Source organism: Carlito syrichta, unplaced genomic scaffold (genome assembly GCF_000164805.1).
Source record: "Carlito syrichta isolate Samal-C Ts95f unplaced genomic scaffold, Tarsius_syrichta-2.0.1 Scaffold305638, whole genome shotgun sequence".
Taxonomy (NCBI): Eukaryota; Metazoa; Chordata; class Mammalia; order Primates; family Tarsiidae; genus Carlito; species Carlito syrichta.
In genome coordinates this window covers 555,409-560,361 of record NW_007249734.1, presented here as the reverse complement: position 1 = coordinate 560,361, position 4,953 = coordinate 555,409, and the positions used below count along the sequence as shown (strand labels likewise).

The window sequence follows — 4,953 nt, the reverse complement described above, 5'->3', positions numbered from 1 at the left end:
CCTAAATATCCAAAGAAATTTAAATAAAAGGGCAGGCCGGGTTCAGTGGCTCAACCTGTAATTCCGCACTTTGGGAGGCCAAGGCGAGTGAATTGCCTGAGCCCGTGGGTTCGAGACCCACCTGGGCAACTAGACCTCATCTCTACAATAAATCAAAAAAAATGGTAGCACGAGCCTGTAGTTCCAGTTACTTGGAAGGCTGAGGCTGAAGGATCACCGGAGCCCAGCAGGTCGAGTGCATGTGTGTGTTAGTCTTAGATATTATTAAAGTTATGTTCCTGTGTCTTTTTGCATCCCTGTTAGTTTCCTTTAAGGTAGTTGCTGTATTATTTGATGACGGTAACTGTTATATTTCATTAAGTAGAAATAATACAAACATTGATCATAATGCTTATAAAACTAGGTATTACTAAAAATCAAAATCCAAAAGTGTTCTTCCTCAAAATTCTAAAACTATCTACTGTTAAACAACTCAATTGAAACTGAAAGTACAAATCAAAATTACAGATCTTCTAAAAAATGAGATAATATATTTAATGAAATGAACAGAGGAAAATCTGTAGCTTTCAACATTTATATCAATAGTAAAAATAAATTTCTCATTCAAAAAGAACAAAGTAAACCAAGGGAAAACAGAGAAAGGAAATAATAAAGATGAGACATATTAGTAAGGTAGAAAATTTTTAAAAAGTCATTATATCTAATTCACAAATCAAAATCTTGGATTGTTTAAATTAAGTAGAAGGACAAAGTTAATCCAGAAAAAAAAAAGGAAGCAGAAATATCAAAGTAAAAAATGACAAAGAGGAAAACACATTACATAATATAAAAGTACATATTACACAAGATTATTCACTGCAGCATTGTTGATAATTGAAAAACACAATTGAAAATAACCTGATTGTCCACAGATAGAAGAGCAGTTGAATAAAGCATCAGCATATCCACACAAATTAGTACAACAGCTCTAAAAACGAATAAAGCTCTCATTATGTCATTACAAAATATGGATTTCCAGTATATATTGTTAAGTGGAAAAAGCAAAATACAAGAGTATCTGTAGTGTGCACTTCTTTTTGTGTAGGAAAGAAGAAATACATTTGTCTGTTCATTTTGTGCGAAGAGAAACAAAAGAATTAGATAAATGAGAAACAAATCAAAGTAAGTGCCCAGGGAGCAGAGGAGAAGGGGTGAAGACAGGCGGGTTAGAGAAGCAGTAAACATGAAGGGGTGACTGACACTTCTCTGTGTTCAGCTTTCTGCATGGTTCTGACTTTTAAAACCATATGAATGTTTCACATACTCAAAGAAAAATAAGATTAACAAAGATGAGAAAGAAAAAAAATTCTAAGATGGAACTCAAACAAAACAAATATCTTGGATGGTATTTTAAATGATACTTACCCTTGGGAAGGGAAGAACTAACCAAAGTGATTTTTGAACATGGTATTTTTACTATATATTCTCAAGATGTAAACAAAAGAAAACAGGAAATAAACACTGAATTCCAATAAGTGGGATTTTTTTTTTTACAATGTTAGGGATTAACAATTCTGAATTACTTTCTGTGTAGTCTAGGATGGAGCAAAAAACAAATATGCAGTGAATAACAGAGGCCAGGCTTCTCATTGTTAAAGATAGTTACAAGTATGGGGAGTGGGGAGGGAGAGTAGAATGAAACCCATAATGGTGGTTGGAATAGGAATATGTACTCAGAGTTTTTAATACACAGAGAAAAATACATGGGTACATGAGTGAACACAGACCCTAGCTCTGTCTACTAGACTAAGCCAAAGGGTACCCATATATCTGGCTAAACATTATTTTGTATTCTATGAGGGTGTTTTGGGTAAGATTTACGTTTTAATAGATTGACTCTTTTAAATGTAAACAGATTACTTTCTAAAATGTGGGAGGGCCTCAAAAGTTGAACAAAAAGACTGTCCCTCAATAAAGAGACACTCTCCAGCAGACAGCCTTCAGTCTTCAACTCCAATATCAGCTCTTCCTGCCTGATGGCCTTCAAACTAGAACACTGGTTCTGAGTCTCCAGATTGGATTTCCCACCCTACAGATTACACTTATCAGCCTCCAGAATCATATGAGCCAATTCTTTTACATAAATAAATATCCTATTGCTTTTGTTTCTCTGAAGAACCCTATTACAAGAGCTAAAAGCAATGATTTCTAGGTAGTAATGAGAATAAGTGCCCAGATCTTGGGTTACTAAATACCAATAACACTAAAAAGAATTAGGGGTCCTTGAAAAAAAAAGTCAGATTCCAAGGCTGAGTAAGGAAAGTGAGGATGAATCTGGAACACCTGTTGACAGAATGTAAGAAAATGCTCAAAGATTTAGGGGCACAAGTTAAAAAAATAGACTGCTTCAGGTGAGAATCATTATTGTATGTTAAATCTGGTGGGTACAAAATTTTATGTGAAACAGGATAATTACATAGTCTCAAAGTAACTTTCCATAAGACACATATTGGTTACAAAAAGAAAAACAGTAATTTTACAGTGTGGAAATCTGGCAGACATCACGCTAACCAAGTGATAAGAGTATCCTTCACCAGTAATGGAACAAAACAACAGCATGGGCCTCCTGGTATGAGTGATGTGTCCTGACACTAAGGACACTTCACTTCTATAGTATTCCAGCCAAAAATGCATACTCTAGTCATGAGTAAATAGCAGATAAACTCAAATGGTAGAATATTTCAAAAAAAATAACTGACTTGATTAATAGTTCTAGTTAGTCCTCAGTAGTTGGTTTCTGTGCACCACCCAAAGGGTGATGGTGCCACTAGGATGAAGTTCGTGAGATTTCTGATGAAACAGAGTCATGAAACTTTAACTATTAAATTGAAGAATGGAACATAGGTCCATGGAACAATCACAGGTATGGCTGTCAGCATGAATACACATCTTAAAACTGTGAAAATGACCCTGAAGAACAGAAATTCTGTGCAGCTGGAAACACTGAGTATTCAAGGAAATAACATTCAATATTGTAGTCTACTAGAGGGTTTACCTCTGGTTACACTACTTGGGGATGTTGAACCACAAGTAGTGAAATCTAAGAAAATGGACACTGTTGTAGCAAGAGGCTGAGGCCAAGGGGGAGGACCAGGATAAGGCCGTGACAGAAGAAGAGGGAGTCCTAGGCGATAATATCTCTCAAGATCACTGTTTCAAACTAATAAGTGATTTGACATATTTTTTGCATAGGTTTTTTAATGTCCGTTTTTAATAAACATAAATGTGGGACAGAAACAAAGAACAAAAACAAACCAAAACCAAAATAGCTGACTGGTATTCTTCAAAAATGTCAAATCATTAAACACAAAGAAAGACCAAGGAAGTGTTCTAGATTAAAGAAACCTAAATTGGCAAGACAACTAAAAGTAACACATATAATCCTGGACTGGACTCTATAAGCAGGAAAAAAAAAGTTTATCTTTTATTCAAAAGAACAATAGAACATACAGCAAAATTTAAATAAAGCCTATATTGTACTGCATCAATGTTAATTTCCTGATTTTTATTATTATACTGTGGTTATATTTGAAATAGCTTTGTTATTTAGAAAATGCACCTGAAGTGTTTAGGAGTAAAGGGACAACAGTATTAGGGTAAAGGAACATATGTCTACAAATTACTCTCAAATGGATCAGAAAAGAAATAGTATCTATTACTTTATGAAAAGCAAAGTGGAAAAAGCTAACAGAAGAATGTGGGGTGGAGGCTATATGGGAATTCTTCTAAGTATTTTTGCAACTTTTCTGTAAGTCTGAAATTATTTCAAAATGAAACAAACTTAAATAAAATTATAATATTTGAGAATAAGTTTTTCAACATGATTTCCCAACATGTGCATATCCACACACATATGTAATAAAAGCCAAAGGAAATCCTCAAGTTATTCTTTTCCTGGACCCTCTACATATAAACGGCATATAACCTGCTGACTCTTTTCTCTTCTTCACCAGCACTACTGCTTCAATTATTGTACAACCTCTGAACGACTTCCTGACTCCAGACTCACCACCTTTCAATTCATCCTTCATACACTTGCAAAATTAACCACCTTACTACACTATTTGGAAATCCGGAATGGTCCTCCATGGTCAGCTCTTTCACAAGACTCTTTTCAGATCACGTCCCTGCCTCTTTCTCTGCCTCACATCCTTCTCATCATGTCTAGCTCTGAACTTGCAAAGCTGTTTCATGGTCTGTGCCCTGGCCCATGCTGTCATCTTTGCTGAAATACCATTACCTGCAATCTTTTGCCTAGAGTATTCTTATTTATGCTCTAAGCCCTTTCTTAGCTTCACCTTCTCTGTAAAGCCAATCCTGACACACACACAGGGTGAGGGTAAGAAAACTTTCGCTCCCTTCCAATGCTACAGTTTACCTTCCACTCTACTAACTTATCACTCAGTATTATCTATCTCCCTTCTAACATGAGGTCACTGACAGAAGGGGCCATGTCTTTTTTATTTGTTGAATTACTTAGAATATAACAGGTCCTCAAAAAGTGTTTATTAAAATGAGTAATAATACGAACACATGCACACACACTACACTGGCATATAGTAAAGGGCAGAAAATATTAAAATGTGTACGCTGACAAGTAAATGCTAAGAAAATGAAAAGAATCATTTTAAGTCTAATAAATAATTTCATAGGGGAGATGGCAGGTGCTCGTGTTTTTAAATATATGTTAGAACAAGTCCCAGACTGAATTTTTTTTTTTTTTTTTTTTGAGTTGGAGTCTCACTCTGTCACCCAGACTGGCGTGCAGTGGCCGCTCCCGGCCACCGCAGCCTCGACCTACTGGGCTCCAGCGATCCTTCTGCCTCAGCCTTCTGAGTAGCTGGAACTACAGGCGCGCTACCACGCCCAGCTCATTTTGATTTATTGTAGAGATGAGGTCTTGCCAAGTTGCCC

The 4,953-nt window shown here is 35.9% G+C and overlaps 1 pseudogene; it reads left to right on the top strand.

Moving 5' to 3' along the window:
• The first annotated feature begins 2,811 nt into the window (after positions 1-2,811).
• LOC103264260 lies at positions 2,812-3,174 on the top strand (annotated as a pseudogene).
• Positions 3,175-4,953: the final 1,779 nt, after the last annotated feature.